General features: G+C 48.7%; 1 protein-coding gene across 2 annotated transcripts in view; it reads left to right on the top strand.

Moving 5' to 3' along the window:
- ABR (ABR activator of RhoGEF and GTPase) overlaps positions 1-24,070 on the top strand; it is a 181,285-nt gene that overhangs the window by 19,906 nt on the left and 137,309 nt on the right. Inside the window, exon 1 of one of the 2 annotated variants that reach the window (XM_029927285.1) lies at positions 18,634-19,063. The exons of the other annotated variant lie outside the window; for it this stretch is intronic. The gene's annotated coding sequence lies outside the window, so the exon portion shown is untranslated. Of the gene's footprint in view, positions 1-18,633; positions 19,064-24,070 lie in introns of those variants that run through there. 2 annotated transcript variants of the gene reach the window in all.

Genomic DNA, 24,070 nt, shown 5'->3' with positions numbered 1-24,070 from the left:
CCTCAGGCAAGGATTATCACTCCGTTGAGTGAGCCAGTAAACAAGATTTGCATCTGGAGGCTGGAGATTGCCATTTCCTGGTCAAAATAACTTTGGCGACTGTCTTGCTGAGCTAGATGTGAGTGGCCAAGGCACACAAAAGATCAAAACCGTATTCAGTGTTAGTTCTCCATCCCCCAAGATTGCTGAGGCAAAGTCGAGGCACTTCTTTGATATGCATTCGACTCTAGCCTGCCTAGGTCAGCTTGCCTTGTCTTCCCCCCCTGAAGACTATATAAAGTTCTTTGAATAAACGCTCTCTTTTGCCTGATCGGTGAGCCGTGAGTTCTGTCGTTACTCTTTGCATCTCCCTCTCCTGCCCCCTTTTTCTCTCCCTCCCTCAGGAGAAGGACCCTCGACAATTCTCCGCCCTGCCGGTCGGGGCAGACGAAACAGGTACCACGGATCACCTGGGCGCCCCGGCCATCGGCCATCGGGTTACGACAATTGACGCCTCAACGCAGGGCTCAGTAAAGTAACCCGACCCTGAGCGCGGGTTACGACAGATAAGCACTTAGCCCGATGTATACTGAGCACTCAGTAAATGATAACTCATATTATTTGCTCTCTGTTTTCCTCCCATCTGCCATAGAGCTTTATGTGTCCTACTTGCTTGACAAATGTTTATCAATTAACCCAAAAGAATGATTAAGGAAATTACTAAACTATTATTCTTCTACTTTTAGAATGATCAAAATAAGGAACTGACTGCAAGACAGAATCTGCAGGAGCACTGTAAAAAGACAGATTCCTGAGGCGCCCTGGGGGCTTGGTGCTTGAGTGTCCACCTCTTAATTTCAGCTCACATCATGCATGATCTTGAGGTTTATGGGAGTGAGTCCTGCACTGGGCTCTGTGCTAACGGTGAAGGGCCTGCTTGAGACTCTCTCTCTCTGTCTTTCTCTCTCTCTGTCCTTCCTCTGCCTCATGCTTATGCTGTCTCTGTCTCTGTCTCTCTCAAATAAATAAATATTAAAAAAAAAAAAAAAGACTCCTGGTGCCTAGACCCACTGAAGTGGCATCCCAGTGGATCTGGGCACAACCTAGACTCTATCTATCTATCTATCTATCTATTTTTTTTAACATTTATTTATTTTTGAGAGACAGAGAGAGCAGGGGAGGGGCAGAGAGAGAGGGACACACAGAATTGGAAGCAGGCTGACAGCTCAGAGCCTGATGCAGGGCTCGAACCCATGAACCGTGAGAACATGACCTGAGCCGAGGTTGGATGCTCAACTGACTGAGTCACCCAAGCACCCCTGGAATCTCTATTTTTAAGCAGTACTGAGAATTTTTTTTAAGTTAATTTATTTATTCTGAGAAAGAGAGCATGTGAGGGGCAGAGAGAGAGGGAGAGAGAAATTCCCAGGAAGGCTCCACACTGTCAGTGCAGAGCCCAATGCGGGGTCAATCTCACAAACCATGAGATCATGACCTGAGCCATCAAGAGTCGACTTGCGCCCCATAGCAATTTTATTTTTAAGTAATTTCTACACCCAATGGGCTTGAACCCATAACCCTGAGATTAAGAATTGAACACACTCCACTGACTGAGGGCACCCCTCAGCCAGGCACTTTTATAGTTTGTTACCAAAGAGGAGATTTTATTGCAATTGCCATCAAATATGGAAAACAGGGTGAGGCTATGTACATACCATCCCATTTTTCCCCTTTTCAAAAATTTTTATTGTGGTAAAATACACATAAGATAAAGTTTATCATCTTAACCATTTTTAAGTGTATGGTTCAAGATATTAAATACATTTATAATATTGTGCCAACCATCGCCACCATCATCTCCAGAATTCTTTTCATCTTGCAAAACTGAAACTCTTTACCCATGAAGTACTAGCTCCCATCCCCCACTGCCCCACAGCCTATGCCATCCACCATCCAACTTTCGGCCTCACTGAATTTGATTAGTCTGTATGTAGCTCATGTAACTGGAATCAGGCAGTGTTTGTCTTTTTGTGACTGGCTTCCTTCACTTAGCATAATGTCCTCAAGTCTTATCCCGGCTGTAGCACGTGTCAGAATTTCCTTCCTCTTACAGGCTGAATAATATTCCATGGTATTTTGCTGATCCATTCACCCATCAATGGACACTTGGGTTGCTCCCACATTTTAGCTATTGCGAGTAATGCTGCTGTCAACTTGGTGTACAAATATCTTTTTGAGACTCTGCTTTCAGTTCTTTTGGGTACATGCCCAGGAGTGGCATTGGCAGGAGCATGTCTGGTGAAGCCCTTTCTGCTCATACAGCCCCCAAACCTTGATGTTAAAAGGAAGCCATAAGAAGTTTCCAGTTTGTGCCTGGGTGGCTCAGTCAGAGAAGCGAATGACTTTGGCTCCAGTCATGTTCTCACAGTTTGTGGGTTTGAGCCCCGCATTGGGCTCTCTGCTGACAGCTCAGAGCCTGGAGCCTGCTTCAGATTCTGTGTTTCCCTCTCATTCTGTCCCTCCCCCACTTATGCTCTGGCTCTCTCTCTCAAAAATAAATAACCATTAAAAAATGTTTAGGGGCGCCAGGGTGGCTCAGTTGGTTAAGTGTCTGACTTCAGCTCAGGTCATGATCTCACAGTCCATGGGTTCGAGCCCTGTGTCGGGCTCTGTGCTGATAGCTAGCTCAGAGCCTGCTTCAGATTCTGTGTTTCCCTCTCTCTCTAACCCTTCACTGCTCACGCTGTCTCTCTTTGTCTCTCAACAATAAAAATTAAAAAAAAATTAAAAAATAAAAATTTGTTTTTAAAGTTCCCAGTTTGTTTAAGAACTTCAGGTGCTTCCAAGGAAAATGTGAAGGGAAAGGCCCTTTTGAGTCTGTGTGTGAGTAGATAAGGAGTTGCCAGACAGTTGATAAAGTAATCCATTTGTGTTAGGAGCCAGCAAACAGTCAGAGGGAGGAAGCCAGGGTGACCTTTGGCCTGAGAGCAAACACAGCGTCAGCAAACTGAGTGACACTTGGACCATGGCACAGAGAAGTCCATTGTGACCTGCTGTTTCAAAACACTTGGCTGGTTGTGGTTTGAATCATGTAGGTCACCCTCCTGCTGCCCCCAGATAGTGATCATGGTGTTTGAGGAGTTGGGTTCGTTCTGAGTTGGAAAGCTTCCCTGCATTCATTCCCCCTGCTGAGCTTTGGGGAAGGAGGGGGCGGTGGGGTTACCTCTTTTCACCCAGGTCACAGCTGACAGCCCCAGAGTCCCAGCATAGGCTAAGCCTCTGCCTCTCTGACATTCATGACTTTCTGCCTCTACTCTCTCCCTCTCTCAAAGGGGTTAGCCTTTACTAACTTAGAGGTGGGGGGTACGAAATACATGTGTGTGTATTTTCTTTGGGAGCAGAGATCAATGTGGACTTAAGACAACCTCTTCACTGCAATTTTACAAATTTGCTGAGTTTGTAAATAGTTCAGCAAACCTGCCGGACTTTAATAAATGGAACTTTTCCTGGTATTTTAAGAAGTCACTGGATGGCATGGACTACTTATAACCTCCAGACTCATTGATGAGGAAGGTCAACAAATACCTTTGCTATAATCCTCAGTGTTTATGGAGTATCTAAATTACCAAGTTTTGGAGGGTTAAAACAGAAGGATTTGGACAATAAAACATCATCCACTTCAAAGCAGTTTGCAGAGAGTAAAAGCAGTGTATGTCTGATTTTATGACCATGGGGCATCAATTCTGGGCTACCATAAACTCCTTCTCTCCAGGAGAAGCCACCATTAAAGCAACGTCATTGACACCTGAATTGCGCCAAACAGTGCATCAAGGGAAAGGGTTCAAACCCTGCTTCAAGAGAATTTGGTGTCACTGTGGGACCAGGCTAGCAAGCAGGTTTTCACTGCATGAGTGTGAATACAACGGAGACCCATGCCAACGACCTGCCATCTTTAACTGTCTCCCAAGACACAAAAGAAGGTCTTTATAAAACCGTTGGTAACCACTGTGTTCAGTTACTGGACAGTGACAACCACATCTTTGCAGGCTGACCAATGGTCACAAACATCTTAGCACCTGCGTCACAATCTTGAGGGCACATCCTTTGCCATTTTTCTTTGTTTCTCCAGTGCCCTCAAGCCTACTAGCAAAAACCGCGGGCAGCTCCCTCTCATTGCTCTCCCTTGGAGTCAGACAGGGAGCAGTGCTCAGTCAGGGCCACTACACCCAAAGCGGCGAAGAACTGGAGCCTTATTAGAAGTAAAGGCTTCTTAATGAGCAGACCAACAGAAAACACACAAGTCATGTGGGAATGCGCATGTGGGAATTCTTTCGTTGGCCTTGGAGACTGGAGACGCCAAGATCGGCTGAGGGCCCCTGCTTCTGCTGACACCTGGTTCCTTTCGGTCACAGACAGAGCTGCTTCCCACGTGTCCCTTTGCCCAGGAAGGCTGAGAGGACAGGATCTAGGATCACCACTATTCCCTTTCCTGGGGGACCCACAGTGGAGGGGGGGGCAGAGTCTGGAAAACTTTTTTTAAACCCTCAGAACTCAGTGGGTCTTCTTACATCATCTTTCCTAGACCGCAGCCAGGAGCCCGCTTCTGATGTCAGTGGTTCCAAAGTCCAAAGCGGTTGTCTTAAGACAGAATGCCCACGGAATATAAGGTTATAAGGTCTGATTCCGAGAGCATTGGTAGGGGGAGGGGAGGGCATTTCTCTTCCCTAGAGAAAAGATAAAGACAAATCTAATCTCATCCCTGGTAGGATGTCCCGATTTCTTGCTATTCCAAACAACACTACAATTAAAACCTTGTACACAATGAAAAACCATGTACATAACCCACGTGTGTGTACATGTGAATATTTCCCTAGAGAAGACCTAGACGTGGACTCACAAGGTTGAAAACCATGTGCATTTTAAATATGAATATCAAGTTGTCCCCCCAAAATGCTCCAGGTTATACTCTCACCCCACTTTTTGAGAGAACCTGTTCACTCTCTCACCAACATTTGTTACTATTTTTCATTTGTGCCAATCAATCTAATGGATAAAAATGTATCTCAAGATACATACGACTCAAATTACTCATAAGGTACAGTATTTTTTTATATTCTTTGGCGATTCCTATTTCCTCTTCTTTGTGATACTCTTCGCCCAATTTTTAAGGTTTAATGTGGATCATTTAACCATTTACCATTAAGTAAGATGCTAATTGTAGATTTACTTTTAAGTTAAGGAAATTTGCTGTTCTTTTTTTTTTTTTTGACTGCTCTAAATTGTTTATTAGGTAAGAATTTTAGAAACATTACTTACATTAGCGGTGATGGTGAAGCTGGAGAGTTCCGTGTCTTCTGCAGACTGCATGGCAAGACCACAAATACCGTGGTGGAACTTGAGACCCTTTCCAAGGCCATGGCTCTTGCAGCCTGCAGATGCCGACCCTCGCATTGCCCTGCGCTGATAGACTAGTTTGGTGACCCACTGCGTGTCAGGATTGCTTCTGATACCTTTATGGAGTGGATCAATGAAGGTAACCTCAAAGAATTTGTACGTAGAAACTTCACCAACCCAGTAAGAATTTTAGGACTCTCGGAGTCCCTGCTGTTCCTTTTATTTCTAGTTTCTGAGAGTGTTTTTTCTGTTTGTTTTTTGTTTTTGTTTTTTAGTAGAAATGGGTGTTAACTTTTAACAAATGCTTTTCTCAAATATGTTAAGATGATCATACACTTTTTTCTTAGCTTAATCTATTAATATGGTAAATTACATAAATAGATTTCTTAATATTGAACTAGGCCTATACTCCTGGGATGAAATCCTATTTGGTCTGATGTACAGGTTCAATGGTGCCACTAAATAACTTATTGTGCAGTGCACAACTTGCACAACCAAGTATAGTGCATCTGAAATGTACTTGTTTTTTAAAAAAGCTTGCTAAGGGTGGCTCAGTCGATTAAGCACCCAACTCTTGATTTTGGCTCAGTTCATGATCTCACAGCTTTGTGTGTTTAAACCCCAAGAGGGTCTCTGTGCTGACAGAATGGAACTTGCCTGGGATTCTCTCTCTCCCTCTCTTTGCCACACCCCGCTCATGAGAGCAAAGATGCTCTCTCTTTCTTTCTCTCAAAATAAATTTAAAAACTTTAAAAAATAATAAAAACATTGCTAGACTCAATATGCTACCTGAAAATTGAGATCATTTGCATCTATGGCATAGGAAATATTGATCTATAGTTTTCTCTTTTGCTGTCCTTATCCAGGTTTAGTGTTAGAGTTATGGTAGTATCACGAAATTAGTTGGGTGGCCTCCCGTCTGTTTCAGTGATGTGCAGCAGTTTATAGAACGTGGGCATCTTCTGTTTGTAAAGATTTAGAAGCCCTTACCTTTATAGTCAACAGAACCTCATATCCAGATCTTTGCCTACTTATCTGTTTTCTTAAAGGTTAATGTGTTTAGTTTTCCTCTCAAACCAATATTTGAACTTATTTTTTCTGGAAAATCAATCATTTGAAACTTCAGATCAAGTTCATGCTGTGAATTCATGCTTTAAGCTTTTCCCTCTGCTCTAAACAAAGCCATGATAGATAAAACTTTTTCTTTAATGAAAAAGGTATAGCTGTGCTCAAAAATAAGACCTCCATCTCTGTGAGCCAGAAATGTAATAAAAGCCATTGTGTGAAAAAGGCAGCTGAAACCAGAGCCTGTCTGGGTTTGGGGGAAGGGAGGATGGGACAGCTTGTTGGGCTTCTGGGTGCTGAACTGCCTGGGCACTCCTCCTACTTCCTCTCTGCTAGAATCCCAGAGAGCTGGCTGCCTGGGTGCCCTTCTTCTCCAGGATCTACCTCTTTCCTGCACCCCACCCTACCCACTGGTAGAAGTCCTCTCCTGGCTATGTTGTGGCCTGTGGTCTCTTATGTCAATCTGATACCCCATTCTCTTTCAGGGATTACCTAGAATTCATGGTCTTTGAGAGTACCCTGTGTTAGGGTACCCTGGTACAGGTTTTGTGTTAATATGGGATGTAGATCATGTCTAAAGATTTGGGTTAAGAAGGAAAAGCATATGACAAGTTTATTAAAATGGTGTAAAACAAACAAAACCCTCTGCGTGTTCAGTCTTCCACCTTGAAGGAAGGAAAATTAAGTTAGAATTGAGATCTCAGTTTTATTTTATTAATTCTTTTTTTTTTAAGTTTATTCATTTTTGAGGGAGAGAGACAGAGCACAGTGGGGGTGGGAGAGAGAGCGGGGGGGGGGGGGGGGGGACACAGAATCTGAAGCAGGCTCCAGGCTCTGAGCTGTGAGCACAGAGCCCGATGTAGAGCTCCAGCTCTCGAACTGCGAGATCATGACCAGAGCCAAAGTCGGACGCTTAACTGACTAAGCTACCCAGGAGCCCCTAGATCTCAGTTTTAAAAATTAGCATGAGTACATACCATGAAGCAGTCCTTATATTAGGAATAAACATATTTTTAATATAAAGATGAAAACAGTACTGAAGTCTTTGTAATAAAACTTATCAGTTCTAGTCACCTATTCCCACCACTTGCACTCCCCTCTCAAGAAAGAATCTACAGTTAACAGTTTTATTTCTAGTCTTTTTATGGCACACATACAAGTATTCATATCGAATTTATGCCTTGTTTCATTTGTTCTCACAGCCATAAGAGGTTAGTATTATTAATCCATTTTATGGATGACAAAACCAAGGCCTAAGAAAGTTGGGTAATGTGCCTAGCTAATTAATTTGGACCCATGTTTCTCATTTTGAAAAGGGCCAGTGCCTCTTCTCAGGAGATGGAGGGGCACTAGGGTGACTCAGTCGGTCAAGTGCCTGATGTCTGATTCTTGATTTTGGCTCAGGTCATCATCTCACCTTTGGTGAGTTTGAGCCCGGAGGTCGGCTCTGTGCTGACACTGTGGAGCCTGCTTGGGATTCTCTCTTTCTCTCTCTCTCTTTTTCTGCCCCTGCCCTACTCACATGCTCTCTCAAAATAAAGAGAGAGGGAGAGAGAGAGAGAGAGAGAGAGAGAGAGAGAGAGAGAGAAAGAGAGAGAGAGATGGAGGCACCAGTCTTGAAAAAAATAAGTGAATGAGGCTTGCCTACTGGGGTATTTCTTACAAACCCAAAATGGTCTGATGAGTCTAAGGGACACAGGCCTTCCATGCGGCCGCAGTCCCCTGTAGCAGTTGTACTTTTGGAGATCTGAGTGAACCAGCCCTTGCGTGACACTATGAATTTCAGGTAACCTTCATCTGGATTTCCCATCTTCCATTTTGCTAGGACGTTTTAAACCCTGTGAGAAGACATCGATGAAGTGCTTCCATGGAATGTTTGCAGGTGCTAGGGCTGTGATAGTTCCCTCAAGTGCCCCTGGAGGAAATCCTGGAGACCCTGATAGTGGCTCCCACCAGTTGGAGCTGGGGGAGACACCAAGAGGAAGTAGTCTGGCCTGGCGCCTAGGACAGGGCCATTCTCCCTCATTCTGCTTTTGCTCCTGGGATTTCCCCAGTGGATCTGACACCGAGGCCAGGAAACGGAAAAACTCTGATCTGTTTGTTTTAAAGCCTGAATAAAAGGTTGGAGCTCATTCCTCCCGCTTCAGCAAGTGCCTCCTGGAATGTCCACTGTTAACGTCTAGTTTGGCAGCAGTGTGGCCAAACCCACACACATGCCACACCCCTTGGCCGGTCCCTTCCCACCACAGCTGGGAGAGCCTGGGCCTCCTAGCACTCCCGAAAGGTGCTGAGGGTAGGCAGATTCCCCGGAGTGTTTCGGCATCTGCCTCCAAGCGCGAATCAGAGAAACCGGGCCCCAGGCCCTGAATATATTTGCATCGCAGTAACAGCGTAAACCGCAGAAACCGAGCCGCCTCCCCCGCCCGCGTCCTCCAGCAGCGGGCAACCACCCGACTTCTCATTTGATGTCGGATTAATCATGCGCGCAGGTGTAGGCAACGCTGGGCGCGAGGCTTAGCCGTGGTGCGTGTTTCACTTGTAAATACTGCAGCGCCCTGTGGCAAGACCAGGAGCCTGCGGCCCCGCCCCCATCCGGCCCCGCCCCCTCGGCGCAGTCCGGGAGCCCCCCTGGGGTCAGAAGCCCCATCCACAGGGGCCTCCCCAGAACCTGCTACTCACACAGACTAATGCTGGGACTAGTAGAGGACTAGTAGGGAGAGCTGAAGAGAGCCAACCTTACCATTTCTGCAGGCGTCTGGGGCCTCTTTGTGTGAATAAGAGGGCCGTTTGTCTTCACAACAACTGTTTCCAGCCCCAGTGTTTCAAACTCTAAACCTAGTAGGCTTTCATTGAGGGCCTGTGGATTAGGAATAGATGATTATGAATCATCTTCCCTTTCCTAGCAGGATCATAGCCAGAGGTCCTTCAGAAGAGGGTTGGGAAGTTGGGCTCTTGGTCCGCTGGGGAAATGCCCATAAATGTGGTCTTATCATTTATGCATGTGGTGTGTGTGTGTGTGTGTGTGTGTGTGTGTGTGTGTGTGTGTTGGGGGGGATTATATATACTAATTTCTAAGAAAATGTTTTTCTTAGTCCAACATTCTGATTTGGTGTTTACTCTGGATAATCCACGGTTTACAGTTTTAACATAGAATTACCCACATATTTTTTTTCTTTGAGCACACTTAGACACTTCAGACCTACTTCCTTTTTGCCCAAGGCGGTGCTCTATACTTGGAGTCTTGGAGAAAATTCTGTTCGTCAAGAAAGTCTATGCTGAAATGAATTTTCCAGCTTTCGGTATCCTGGAAGCCTTTCAAGGACCTTTACCGATCTAGAAGCTCCTAGGTTCTCTCAAGCCTGACAGCGCTGACTTTAAGGCGAGGGGATTATATTTTTCTAGATGGATCTTCTTTTTCTTGCTCTAGCAGCTATTGAATAGCAAAGTACGATGGATACACACTTCTGAGTAGGGAATAGGGTTGCTTTGACTGTTTTAAAAATGCTAATGAGTTAACTCTGCAATAAAGATGAGATACCCACTGAAAACAAAAGGTGTGGTTTGGCTTTGGTAACCTCAGCACATCTCACAGTATCTTCAGTGGGTTTGCTGCAACCTTTGCGGGGGTGGGGGGCTGTTTCACTTTTTGCTTTGTTTTTTGGCCCTCCGGAGAGCAGTGTCTGTGAGCCCACAAAGCTCAAGCAGCATAATGATGAGTGTGTGGATGGAACAGGCACGGTGCTGGGTGGCTCACATCTGTTGTCCCATTTCAACCGTTTCAAATGAGGCAGTTACCACTACTATCCTCGTTTTACAGTGAACGAAACCGAAGTCCAGAGAGATTGAATTAAGGGCACCAGGTCTTAAACCCAGGTCTGTTCTGTCTCTAGAACCCACATCCTGACCATTAAACTCTGCATCCGGAAGGAACAGCAGCAGCCCAGAAACTGGCCCCATGAAGCTCTTGCTGATGTGAGTGGCTTTGGATGGTCCTGCTGCATGCAGGGTGCTTTCAGCAGCAGTGCCCCCTGGGGAATTAAGGCGTCCCCTCCCTCCTCCTGCAGCTGGAATGGGACGCTGGGCTAATGCAGCCCGGAGTAGAGCCACTCTTGTGTGCGCAGTTCTGCTTTTGTAAAGTAATCGTCAGCCACTGTCTTGGCCGGTAGGCCTTCGGACTCAGAGCCAGGAAACAGAAACCTTTCAACAAGATTGGTGAAACCTATGTCTGGCCCAAGCCGTGGCATTCTCTAGGCGCTGAACTCTGCAGTACCAGCAGCCATGCTCAGCAGATAGGGTGCCCCCCGGGAAGGGTGCCTCAGCCCCACTGAGTGTACAGGGGAATTCACCTGAGAATTGTCCCATGTCATCGGCTGTGGGGACCAGGACTGCTGCCTTAGAGGGAGTTTCACTGACTTCATCTTGGCCGTTGTGGGGGCTTCTACCGTCAGAGATGCTAATAAAGCTTGTGGCCACTTGGGAAGTTTGTTGAAAATCGAAGGGCCATCTCTCCCTGTTCCCTCTCCCAGAGCTTTCCAGTCAGAGTGCCTAGAATGTGCTGGAGGTGTGAGGAAATACTGAGGTTTCCATTTCGGCTTGCCCCAGCATGCTGTGCAGACACGGCATTTCTTGCCTGTGGCATGATGTGAAAAAAATGTGATAAAGCACGTCTCTCTCCTGTTCTTTGAGATTCGAATAGCAAACCCAGCCTTTGTTTACGTCCCTGTCACTGGTTGAGGTTTGGGTGGTGAATTCAAACCTATCTTTTTCTTTACAGGCACCTTCTTTCCCTGCATAGCACTCTCTCCCCTCCTCCTCCTTCATTTCCAACCTGGCCAATCCTGAGACTTCCTTCTAATCTCAAAGCTGTGGCCTAGCTCCGTGGAAGGGAGAGTCCCCAGGCACTATCAGGAGTGGTTCTCAGATTCCTACTGAAGACACTACAGATGAGACTTTATTTCTAGTATTCCTGGGCTGTGCTGACAAGTGGGTGATGTTCTCCCCCTCCCCCAAGGAACCAGAGACATGTCACTTGCACTGTGAACAAAGTTGGATGATACACTAGAGTTTCCTCCCAGGGGCTCATCTTTGTGTTTAGGGCCAAGGTGGCCTTGAGCAAGGTGAGGTTGTAGTTCATCTAGACAGAACTTGGCCTGCTGGATGCAGGAGAGAGTGAAAGCTGGACTGGCCAAGGATCAGGGGCTGAGAAATCCCTGAGCACAGTCTGGAGCACTGCTTTGATGATACCTACACTAAGACCCCCACTGTTTGCGTACCCCAAAAGGCTGGAAAACGCTAATGTACATTTCACTCTTTTATTGTCTAAAAAGTGTGTATTGTGGCTTTATTACTTTTAGAACAGGAAAAAAAAAGCCTGAATAAACTACTAGTTTTAAAAAAAACAGCCTATATGCCTCATACCTTCTACATGGTCTTTTTTTTTTTAATGTTTATTTATTTTTGAAAGAGAAAGACAAAGCATGAGTCGGGGAGGGGTAGAGAGAGAGGGAGACACAGAATTCGAGGCAGGCTCCAGGCTCTAAGGGGTCAGCGCAGAGCCCGATGCAGGGATGGAACCCACGGACTGTGAGATCATGAACTGAGCCAAAGTCAGACGCTTAACCTTAACCGTCTGAGCCACCCAGGTGCCCCTACATGGTCTTTTGATGACGTGTGAGATGCATACAAGTGAGCAAATGACAGGGTGCTAATTGCAGTGTGGCTTCTATGCCAGCCCGTGGGTGTTCTTCACAGCAGGACCTTGCCACAGGTCAGGTTCCCCCATTCTTCCCTGCCTCTTGCAGACCTAGAAAGAACTTGTTTGCCAAAGTGCCTGTGACCCTGATGACTCCTGAGAAAAGCTTCTGCACCTTCATCAGCTCCCTGAGAATGAGGAGTGTCTTTATGGGAGAGGGTGCCTTGACCCCGGAATTAGGCATCTTTGCTAGCAGGGTCAGGCAGGCCAGGAAATCTGCTGCTCTTAGTGACTCAGGCCCTGTTCTCCTTGGCAGGACAGACCTCTTCCTTTTGGATCCTGAAAGCCACATTAGGAATCAGCAGAAGTGCTGCCGTGGGTACATGTGCCCACGTGTACTAACGTTGGCATTAGTGGTCTTTGTAGGAAGTCGAAGTTCCTTGTGGGCCTGGAAGGAGATGTGACCTACTCGTGTGTGCAGCTCAGCTCCCTGTGTGGTCTCTGAGAGGGAACAGCAGGAAGCCAGGGACTCCGGGGCCTGAGCTTCTCTGTGTCTGCTTCCTCATCTGTGGGTAGTCATGGTGGGAGGCAAATTGGATTTCCTTTACAAAAGCAGCCTTTTACCTCCAGGAAAAAAAAACCCCAGCTCAGCTTCCCTAAGAGTCTCCTCTCCCCAAAACTAAGCCCCAGAATGGAGGCTCTGGCCTGCCAGGAGCAGCAGATTTCCCATCTCAGCAGCCTCGAGCATGGCTTTGCTCCAACAATCAGTAGTGTGCATTTGCCCCAAGAGCCAGGGATCTGAGGGGCAGAGCAGGGCCGCAGCCAGGTCTAGCTGGTGTTACAGACAGGCACCGTGTGTGTCCTTCCCGGCCTGTGTGGAGCGGTTGCTACTGTCTTCTGCTCCGGCTGCTGGGCACAGAGCCCACGGCTGGGGACTGCCCTCTGGTGAAACAGAAAACCAAGTCATGATCTCATCTGGGGCTGCACCAATCTCCTTCCGGTGGTCCCGGTCTCCTACAGAGAGGGGGGGAAACATGACCCACAGCTCTGGGGTCCAGGAAAGGGGCTCTTACCAGCACCCTTCTCCCATTTGCTGGCGACCTGTGGCCACCCTCATGTGATGAGCACGTGGCTTTCTGGAGGAAAGAAACTTGCATAATCAGATAGAAATAGGAACCTAGAAAATAATTCAGTGGGGCACGTAAGGGATTGGGCAATGAGCTGCCTAGAAGACTTTGGGCCATGAGTGGGCTGTCAGGGTGAGAAACCAGATTTTATCTCCATCATGGTTAAGATCTTAGGAGGTCTCTAGAGCCTGAGTATTCAAACGGGTCACTAGGCAAAGGGACGGTGTCTTCCTGTCTGCAAACTACACATGGGGCTGACCCTGGAAGGGGCAGCCAGGGGGAGGCGGCTAAAATCATTTAGCATGAGGGGTGAGGCTGCTGCAGGTCCAAGTCCTCGGCCATCCCCTTCTCCATCCCAGCCCAGGAGCTCAGGCCCTCTTTCCTGGGGCTCTGGAATAGGAACGATTCTAAGTGCTCCTTTTAAGTTCTCAGCTATGCCTGGCCCCGGCAGGGCTGGAGGGGCTGCCTTTGTGGGAGGGATGCCTCTGAGATTCGATATTGCCTGCAGCATTGGAAAGTGCTCCCCCTAGATGGCACTGCAGGAGAACCGATCAACTTTCCCCAGAACCTTAACCTTTGAGTTTCTGTGAAAAGTTTTCTCAGCAGTGCAGTGTCCTTCCTTAGGAAAGTGAATGTCTTAGACCTCACCATGTGGTGCTGTCTTCCTCCAGGGCCTCTAGCTTTGTTCAGGACACAAAGACTTTGAGAAAGTTCTGAGTGCATTGGTCCTCTTTAGGGCCAGGGCAATGGAGACGTGAAACTTTAGATGGGGCAGGATGTAGAAATGATACCTCAGTTTTCTCTACCTTGTTGTGCTCATCATTTTACAATACATACCATAAGTCATCACATTGTATGGCTTAAACTTACATTTTTTTTAACGTTTACTTATTTATTTCAAGAGAGAGAGAGATCGTGCGCGCTGTGAGCCAGAGAGGGGCCGAGAGAGAGGGGGAGAGGGAGAATCCCAAGCAGGCTCTGCAGTGTCAGCGCAGAGTCCGCTGTGGGGCTCAAACCCATGAACCTGTGAGATCATGACCTGAGCAGAAATCAAGAATCACTCAATTGACTGAGCCACCTCGGTGCCCCTGTACACCTTAAACTTTCACCATGTTTTTGGCCAATTATACCCTAATAAACCCGGAAAGAAGAAAAAGTGAAAGTAATGTGCTTGACACAATGCCTAGGACATACATATTGGGGAAGCCAGGAACACATTGACCGAGGCTTGTGCCTCTGCCCACAAACTCACGAGGAGGGGAGCCCAAAACTTATTGTTGGTGTTGTAGGGAAGAGGTGTCCCTTCTTTATGAAGACAGGCCTAAGAAAAGCTGAAAATGCTGTTGTGTCCCTGAATTCATGCTGAGGCCACACGTTATGTTAGCAACTGCGTGTATTCTCCCCCAGCCCCCCCAAAACCTTCTCTTCCAGGCATCCATTCTTGTTTCCCTATTCACCCGCATTTCTGCCTGATTACATTTCTGGGCAATTGCTTATGCTTTTCCTTCCCCCCAGAATGCACTGCCTCCCCACCCACCATTTTTGCCAGTGATATATGTGGTGTCCTTTCGGGCCCTGGTTCAAATGGCACTTCCTCTAAGAAGCATTTAGTCACTAACTCAGTTCTAAGTGGTGTTCCCTCACCCCATCCACAGCATTCTGTCCACACCACTCTCTGGACCCACCAAACACTGCCTTACCTCTTGAGGACTTCTGGGCATGTCTCAAATCCACTGTCACAAGTATCCTGGGCAGACACCTAGTCTTACATAAAGCTCAGGGGGTAGTCAATGGGCTAATGAATAACTTTTCCAGCCCTCAAAACCCATGGGACTTCCTGAATTATTGGGGAACTGAGGAGTGGGAAAAAGAAAGTTATCCCCCTCCCTTATCAGCCATTTCCTGGTCATCTGCCTCTCAAGGAATCACAGACAGGACAACTTTCATCCCTACATGTCAAGGTAAGGAAACCAAGGTCCGGAGAGCGAAAGGGGGCTCCTCAAGCTCACACAGCGGGTGAGTGGCAGAGCCAGGGTCTGGACTCAGAGTGTACTCAGTTTAGTGCTCTTTCCCTTCTATGGAGGAGGTAGTGAGGTATTGAGGGTTAAAGGCATATTCTGGGGTAGTCAGGATTACTTTGATAATTCAGTGATTTAAATTTTTTTTAACATTTATTTGTTTTTGAAAGAGAAAGACAGAGCACTAGTGAGGGAGGGGCAGAGAGTGAAGGAGACACAGAATCTGAAGCAGGCTCCAGGCTCTGAGTTGTCAGCACAGAGCCTGATACAAGGCTGGAACCCATGAACCATGAGATCATGACAAATGAGACCATGAGTAAAAATTGTGTGTTTGTCTCTTTCTTTCAGTGAAGGGAAAATGAAAAGGAATCTTATTCCTTTTCTGCAGGTGCCCAGCAGACTGGGCACCCAGTGTCTCGAGAGCTCTCTGGCCTGTGCAGGGTCTTCCATGGCTCAGTGCAAGCAGCAGCCACAGAGGCTGCTATCCGTCTATCTGACTCTCCGCTGGGCAGCCTGCAGACCCTCTCAAACTAGGTCCTTGGGAAGACAAGGTATTCAGAGTCAGTTTCCATGTCCTTCTCCCATCCCTGAACTGGAAGCAATATTTCTCATCTCTGGTTGGAGGGGCACTAAAGTCATTACTGGAACCCAGTAAGTGCTAGCTGCAGCTGACAGCACCCCGGAACAGGGGAGTTCAGCGTTGCTGCAGGCAAGTGGCATCTTACTTCTCAGACTCCTAATCTCTGTCCCCTGCCAGACAGCAGGAGGGGAGACTGGACAGGTGCACACCCAGGGACTGCTTTTTCCCAGAGAAGAGCTACAGTTCGCCTCCCTCCTCTTAAAACAAATGTAATTGTAAATTTGGGATAGGCCCAGGGGAAGGACTCTGAGAATTGAGACCAAAGTTCCCTTAGTGGGCTGAACCACTTGGCTTCTATTCCATTTCCATGTTGGAGTCTGATTGGGTAGAAAAGGGTGCAGTGGTGCTGGCTGCTTAGTAAGGGAGCCCCATACATTGGGGAGTTTTTAGCTGAGATTTCGTGTGAACAGTTAAGATTAATTAGAGCAGCAATTCTCTTGCCCCAAATCTGATTCTAGGATCCTGGTTTGTTTGTTTTTGTTTTTTTTTCCTGAGTCTTTCCAGAGAGCGTGACCCTTCTTGTCATGACATCCCAACCAGTCCAGACAGTTTTTTCCCTCCAGCTGGTGGAGCTGGGCTGGCTGAAGGGTCTATACTCCCTCATTCCAGGGTTTTGTGACCAGGAACATATTTGGCCATCCATTCATTCATGTACTCATTTATTCACTGAAACCACTATTTCAGGGTTCTGGGGTTAGAGTGGTGAACTGTACAGTGGTGAGAGGTGTTTGGAATCCTTTTGGAGGGCTCCGTCTAGCAGGAGAGATGGGCACTGAGTGGTTTAGCAAAGCACTGAGTAATCTGAAATGCAGGCCTCCCTGGTCTGGTAGTTAGGGCAAGCTTCCTGGCAAACGTGATATTCAAGTTAAGCTCCGAGGGAGGACTAAGACATGTCCAGGCATTTAAGCTGGAAATACTATCCTGTGCAAAAGTTCTGAAAATGTAAGAGAGACCAAGGGGACTGAAAGATAAAACTGGAAGGAAGTGAGGGGCCAGGCCACAGGGCCTTGTGTGCCTTCAAAAGGATGTGGGTCTTTATTCCGCCAGCAGTGGGAAGCGCTCTACTTGCTGTGGGTTGCTGGGCAAGTTTTCCCTCCAACTGATCATTCCGTGATGACGTCAGCCTCATGAGCCTGGGACTTGCAAACCGACAGACTCAAGTCAAATGTGACCACTGTGTGACTTGTTTTGGCTACTGCCAAATGCCAGACTTCTGTTCTTTTCCACTCTTCTTTCATTAGACTACATGTCACATGTGTTGGTTTCCTATGTCAGCTGCTGCCACCAGACTGTACATGAGACTGAGCAAACTAGCCCAGGACAGAGTGCAATGAGCTTGGGGAAGGGGAAATCAGGAGTCACAAGGTTTCATGACTGAAATGCCTTATGTAAAAGATGAGTGTCCTGGGACAGGACATGTCCTTGAATCATCCAGGTAGAAAGGTTGGCAGGTGGTCCCTGGGGGAAAGTGGTGACTTGTCTTCTGACGCTGTCTGCTGTTTCTGAGTTAGGCCACCCACCCATCTGCCTCTTCCTTCCAAGGGTCATGATCACTCAACACAAGCTGAGTACAGGTGTCTATACCAGCTTCCAGGAATGGGCATCCTTTATGAAAGTGGCCTAGGCCAGACCACTTCCTGTCCCCTTTTAAGATTACAAAGGTGAAATTTAAAGAGGACATTGGTGGAAGAATGATGGGGAAAAGAGGAGGCGGTATAAGCATGCCAAGAAGCCATCTTCATTTTCCCCTAAACAAATAGTGTTCTCAGCACGTTAACATTTGGGGACAGACATTCTTTGGGAGAGTTCTGTACTTTGCAGGACACTTTAACATCTTTGGCTTTAAAATGCTCCTATAATGGGGCACCTGGGTGGCTCAGTCGGTTAAGTGTCTGACTTCGGCTCAGGTCATGATCTCACAGTTTGTGGGTTTGAGCCCCATGTCAGATTCTATGCTGAATGCTTGCTTGGAGCCTGGATCCTGCTTTGAATGCTGTGACTCCCTCTCTCTGCCCCTCCCCTGCTTGCGCTCTGTCTCACTCTGTCTCTGAAAAATAAATAAATGTAATTAAAACAATTAAAAAAAAATGAAAGGTATCAAACCCTGACAGCTTTTTTTTTTTTAATGCTCCTACAAAAAAATAATAATATACTCCCACACATTTGCAAATAGTTCCTTGTGGGGCAGTACCAACTACCCCTCCCCCTGATTGGAAGTCAGTGTTTCAGTGTTCTAGGCACAGGATACACACAGCTGTCCGTAAGGTCCCTCAACCAGGAAACTGGGGGGAAAAAACATTTGAGAAGATTTTAGAGAAGCTTTTGTCCAGTGGGATGGTTATTCTTCCTGGGCTACTCCTGGGGGTTTCTGATGTCTCCTGACCCCAAATGGAGCTCCTCCTACCTTCCCTAGCCTCGTTACTCACAATGGTAGCCTGCAGTTCTGTGCAGAGTCTGGTGGGCAAGGGTAAGATTTGAGTACAGACATTTCCAGGCCTCTTGGCAGGAGTGTGGGCAGGGTTGGTGGGACCAGGTCTGGCGGCTGAGGTGCTGCTCTCTTGGGCCACCAGATGGCACTTGGGAGCCTCCCGCCGTCTGCCGCAGGACTGCTGGTGGCAGGAATGACTGCAGAGGGAACTTGCCTTAAAGAGGCCTGGTCCTTAAAGAGATAAGACCACATAACCGCAAACTTGCACGGTTACCCCAACACAAGACTCCTCTGATGACAGGCACCACTATCTAGGCTCTGATGCTCCTTTATCCTGGCCTTCCCGAATGTCAAGCCACTACCACTTGGAGCCAATCTCCTTGACAACCTGTCCTCAGCCCATGTGGCCACTCCTGGGCCTGACAGGGACAGGGCCAGCCTGGCTGGTGGCGTCACAGCTCCTGGCAGAGCAGTACGGAGCTGGGATGCATCTGCAGAACTCTGGCTGAGGGAACGAGAAGCACAGCCAGCTTCAGGGGAATGGTGGCCCCAGGAGGGCAGGGCGCCAGCCTGAGCTCTGACCCCAGGTGGACATGCCTCTGCTTTTCTCGGAGCTGATAAGGCTGGAACCACTGAACTTTGTCTCTGGGCTTTGGGGACTTAGAGAATCCTTCAGTCTCTTCTGCTGGCCTCTTTCCAAATGCTGACGGGGATGTCGTGGTGAGTAAATTAGGAAGGGGGCTCCACACTCTACTGTTGAGCCCTCTCATCCACTCTTTAGGTAACCTCTCACATGGACCCCTGGGAGGGTGCGATCAGCACCAAATCGGGTGAAGGAGGGCCACTCCAGCTGGGGTTTGGCATGAGACCCTCCCAAAATTGCATCTAGTACAGTATATACTTAGTATATACTTAATATAATCTAAGGCAGCTATTCTGTCCAGGAAGCTGGGCTCGCTGAGGCCTCTGGCCATGGGAGCTGCGCATGTGGCTATGTCTGGGGAGCTTCATGGCTACGGAGAGTTGGATGTCATTGTGCCTTCTCCTGGCCATGCTGCTGAGGGAGGAAGCAAAGTGGTGAATGCAGTTCTCTGGTTTACATCTTGCCAGGCTGCAGATATTTCTTATGATTCAAGCTGGCACAAAACTTTGGTAGAGAAATAAATAATCGGGGAGGGTTTTGAGTTAATCTGTGCTATTTGGAGATCTCACTGTCACTGGCAAAACAAGGAGGCTGGGAAGAGGCAGGTCAGAAGGGGACAAAGGCCAAGTCTTCGTCCTAAGAGGTGACCCGGCAGAGGCCTGGGGAATTTTCTGCTTTCTGGGCCCAGGGGGTGAGGGTGAATTTCAGAAAAGTAAATGCTGCCTTATTGTACCAAGATAAAGGAAATGGAAGCAAGGACTCAGAAATAGCCCCCAACCCCTACTCCAAAATCTGCTAGGAAGCAGAGTTTATAGTCTGGAAGTCATTGCCTGATCTACCTGGGTACCCACCTACAGACTATGAAAAGCTGAGATGGGAAAGGTTCAAGATTGGCCCAAGGCATAGAAGCAGTGGGGTTCAGTGGGGACTGGGGTTCAGGAAGCTGTCACTGGATTGATTGCATCTAGTTTATCTCCAGAGTCATCTGCCCTGTTGTAGTAGATGGGACTTTCTTTGAAAACCAGTTCTGTTTTTGCCTAATCATAGGTGGCCCTGGAGGGGAGGGGGGTTTCTGGAATGACACTGCTTTGCATTCCTCCTATGGCTCCAATTCCTTCCTCGCTGAGTTTAACTTCATTCTGTTCATTCATTAGTTCACTCTTATTGCAGCCCAATACAGAGATTCCACACGTGGACTTGGCTTCAGTATCTCAACTCATTTCCAAGTGTCACCGGCTACTAGCTGGCCAGTGGCGTAGCCTGTCTGGTTCTGGGGAAAGAGGTGCAGAGCACTGCCTATCTCATTGGCTCATTATGAGGATTAAGTGAGATAATCTACATGAAGCACATAGATCAGGGCCCCACACTTAAGCACTCAGTAAATGTTAGCTGTCATTCATTTGTTTTATTCAACCTTTATTATTCAATGCCAGTCTGTTGGGCTTTGGGCAAAAAGTCTGGTCTGGGGCCACAAGATGATTATGGCTGCTTTAGGGTCTACCTTAGTCAGTCATTCACTGGGCAGAGTGCTGTGGATACTCCAGTGAAAAAAGATGCAGTCCCAGCTTTGAAAGAGATGATCTGGCAGGAAGGGTACAAGTCTTAGGGGTTTTTTTGGCTATCATAGTCTGGTTTTTGTTTTGGTTTTTATTTTAATGTTTATTTATTTTTGAGAGAGTGCGAATGGGGGAGGGTGGAGAGGAGGGGAGGGACAGAGGCTCTGAAGCAGGCTCTGCACTGTGGGCAGTGGCAGGGAGCCCAAAGTGGGGCTTGAACTCACAAACCATGAGATCATGACCTGAGCTGAAGTCAGACACTCAACCTACTGAGCCACCCAGGCGCCCATTTTTGTTTTTTAATTTGAATGCAGAAGTCCTCCATCCCCACCTGTATATCCAGCCTCTGCACACTGGTGTCCCCTGCCAGCCCCAGTGCCGGGAGAGGTGAAAGGACATCCGTTTCACCAGCAGTGACCTCCAGGTGATCGACAAAGCAGGGACTCCCGGGGCCTTCCTGTTGTGCACAGTGGAGCTGGATTGTTAAAAGCGAGGAGGCATGAAAAGCGGAGATACCCAGTTTTGGTTGTAAGCACGGTCACCCTTTTTCCATCCCAGCTGAGTGGCTGGCAGAAGCAAGTGTTGGTTGTTGGAAAGGCAGCGAGTGGTACACTTGGGAAAAGGGCAAGGCCTCTGAACTTCAGAATGGGATATATCTCCTTCCCACTGAGCCTCTCACCATCAGCTCAGCACTATGGGCAAGGCAACCGACTCTTAAATCCCCCTTAAATCAATGGGTGGTGATGCAGGAGCAGGTGGTCACCAAGGGAGGAGGGGAGCTGAGGAGAGCCTATCTGCACAGGCCAGAGGGAGGGCTGGCGACGGTGGAGAGTGTTCGCCCAAAAGCCTAGACAGAGAATGGTTAGTGTGGGCTGGAAGATGAGGTGTGCTGGGTGCTGATTCAGTGCCTTGGGGTGCTCAGGCAGGTCTGCACTTAGCTGAATCAGGGCAGTCTATGCACAGGAAAGCCCCTCGGCCACTCTGAGAGATTGGGACTGCTGGCAAAGCACTTAACCTTTGGCACAATGCAGACGAGGATGATTATCTAACTCCTTCCTTCCGAGGAAGTGGTTTTGGGTCTCTCCAAACTACTCCCTCACCCTTTGTGCCAGGAATCTGGAGACTTCTATTCCAGTCTTGAAACACTCTGGTGCTCAAAGACCCACACACTTGTCTTCAAGCCAAGAGTTGGGCTGTGTGGTGTTAACCACCTACAGAAGCCACCAGAAAAGGCATCAAGGGCATCTTGAGGCAACTGCCCTTTCCTGGGACACACGTGTGTGAAATTGTGTGGAGATGGAGGAGGGCTGGAAGGTTACTTAGCTGCTCAGTGCTTCAGGTGGAAACCATCTAGAAAATGGAGGGAAGGAAGATGACATCGAAGTTTGCAGTGTCAACAAAGCACTGGTGTACCGCAGCCCTTCTCTGTTAATTATTGGACGTGTTCCTCCAAGATTCCTCTCTCCCCGTCCCCTATATTGTGTTCTGGAGCGGGAGGTCCAGGACAGGATTGGACAGAATGTAGGAAAAAAAGCAAACTATGGCAACGCTAAGGAGAGCAACTGTAACGTTTTGGCTTGAAAATGCTGAAAATAGCGTGTTCAAGCCTTTGTAGATAAAAATGTAAAATGTATGCAAATGTATGTGTCTCACGCAGAAACATACATCTATGGCCTCCTCACAGTCAGTTTCCGGATGTGGCTGTCAGGAAAATCTCTGCTGTTAGAGAGGGTCCAGGCTGCCTTGATGGTGGCAGTGGTTATTAGAGGGCGGTGCTGCTGCTTCCCTGGGCTGAGCTCCTGTTTCCAGCTTTCTTCTGGGTTCTGTGCCTTCTGAGAGTTCCACGTGGGAAGAAGAGAGGCTCTGGGCCCCCTCTCTGCTCCTCCACCCTCACCAACCTCCCTCTGGTTTCTCTGAGAGCCCATTTGCTTCCTCTCCCATCCTGGCTCTATTTCTGGAGCATCTCATTGGAGATGCACAGCCCCCTCTCTGCCAAGCTCCAGGTGCCTGCTCGGCCCTCCCAGTCTTGTGTGCAAGTTAGGGATGGTGGGAGGGTGACAGCTGAGCAGGGAGGGGCTGCAGAAGACCGAGGCAGAGTCAAAGCCAGGAGGGTTGGGAAGGGGAAGGGCCCGGCGGATGCAGGGAGGGGCCAGTGTTACCTCAGAGTTGAAAAACACCCATTGTAGCCACCTGTGGAGGCTCTTCACACCCTTCCCCTGTACCTCCTAGAGGTTCACCTGACCTGCTGTGAGTTGGAGGCCTCTCCCCAAGCAGCTGCCGGGACTGGTTGCATCCTTCCTTTCAGAATTATGGGTGAGGGTCTGCTTCTGTCCTCTGGAAGAACTAGGTCTGTGCTTGTTTGGAATAATAAGGAAGGAGCTCTGTTGCAATGTTGGGGGGTCCCAATAGAAATGGGGCCCATGAAGGCTTTGCCTGTCAGCTGCTTGGTGATGGGGCTGAGGGTTGGGGAGGGTGTGCTCCATTATCAGAAACCTCACCGTTTGAGGTAAAACTAGCATAAATGGCCCAGTGCAGGGTTCCTTTGGTGGGCCCACTGCTCGGCTTCTCTTGGGTTCAGGAGAGGAGCTCCAGCGCCCCCTGCCCTGGCCCACCCTAGCCTGGTCCCTTCTCCGGAGTCCCACAGAACCAAATCTGCAGCAAATTGCCTTGGGTCCCATAGAATCAGAACCCAGGAGACTGGCATATAGCTCTCTGCCAACCACTCCCTCCCCCAACCTCTCCACTGCTCTTGGGAGGTCTTAGAAGGAATTTTACTTCCTCAGGTTTTGTTCTCAGAGGCATCTTGACTCCAGACTTCCCTCAACTTGTATGTGATTAGGGCTGCGGCTGAGGATCCCCAAAGAAGTCTTCCCTGGGAACCCAGTGAAGGAAGACCCTGGCGGCTCTCCTGTCCCCCAGTTTGTCCTCCACTGCCCCTACGCGATCCCCAGCCTCCCACCTTCTTCCGGCCGCCGCTCTCTGGGGTGTAGGGCAGAACTGCCCGGCTTTTAGGTCACCGGTGTTTAAATAGATGAGGTTGTTACGGTTTGGAAGGAAAGACTTCCCGCGGGCGGGCAGGACATTAACCCCGTCAGCGCCGCCCCCCCCAGGCTTGCCTAGGGGAGGGGCCTATCGACCGCACCAGCCCCAGAAACTGCGCTTGGAGATCCTGGGGTGGCAGGTGATGTCACTCCTGCGGGGCCCATAGGTCTCCCCGCGGCACTTAGTCTGCGTGTTGCCAGAATTCGGCTGAGTCCAGCGAGGGGAAGAAGCGGAGCCTGGGCCTGCGCCGCAGCCCGGAGACCCCCGCGGGACCACTCCTCCGTCACGGGCTGGAGCCTCGCTCGTCTGGGCGTCCGTGGGGACCGAGGCTGCTCTCTGCACCCGCGACCGGGTCTGGAGGCGTGCTGCGGCGGGGGAGGGGACGCGGGAGCCTCGCGCCGATTGGTCGCGGTCCCCGCCCCCCGCCCCTGGCCGCGGCGCAGCCCCCGGGAAGTTGCTAGTCTGCGGGCGCGCTGCGGGGTCGCC

Source organism: Suricata suricatta, chromosome 17 (assembly GCF_006229205.1).
Source record: "Suricata suricatta isolate VVHF042 chromosome 17, meerkat_22Aug2017_6uvM2_HiC, whole genome shotgun sequence".
In the NCBI taxonomy this organism is placed as follows: domain Eukaryota; kingdom Metazoa; phylum Chordata; class Mammalia; order Carnivora; family Herpestidae; genus Suricata; species Suricata suricatta.
The sequence above is the reverse complement of the archived record's forward strand: the minus strand, read 5'-3'. Positions and strand labels throughout refer to the sequence as shown.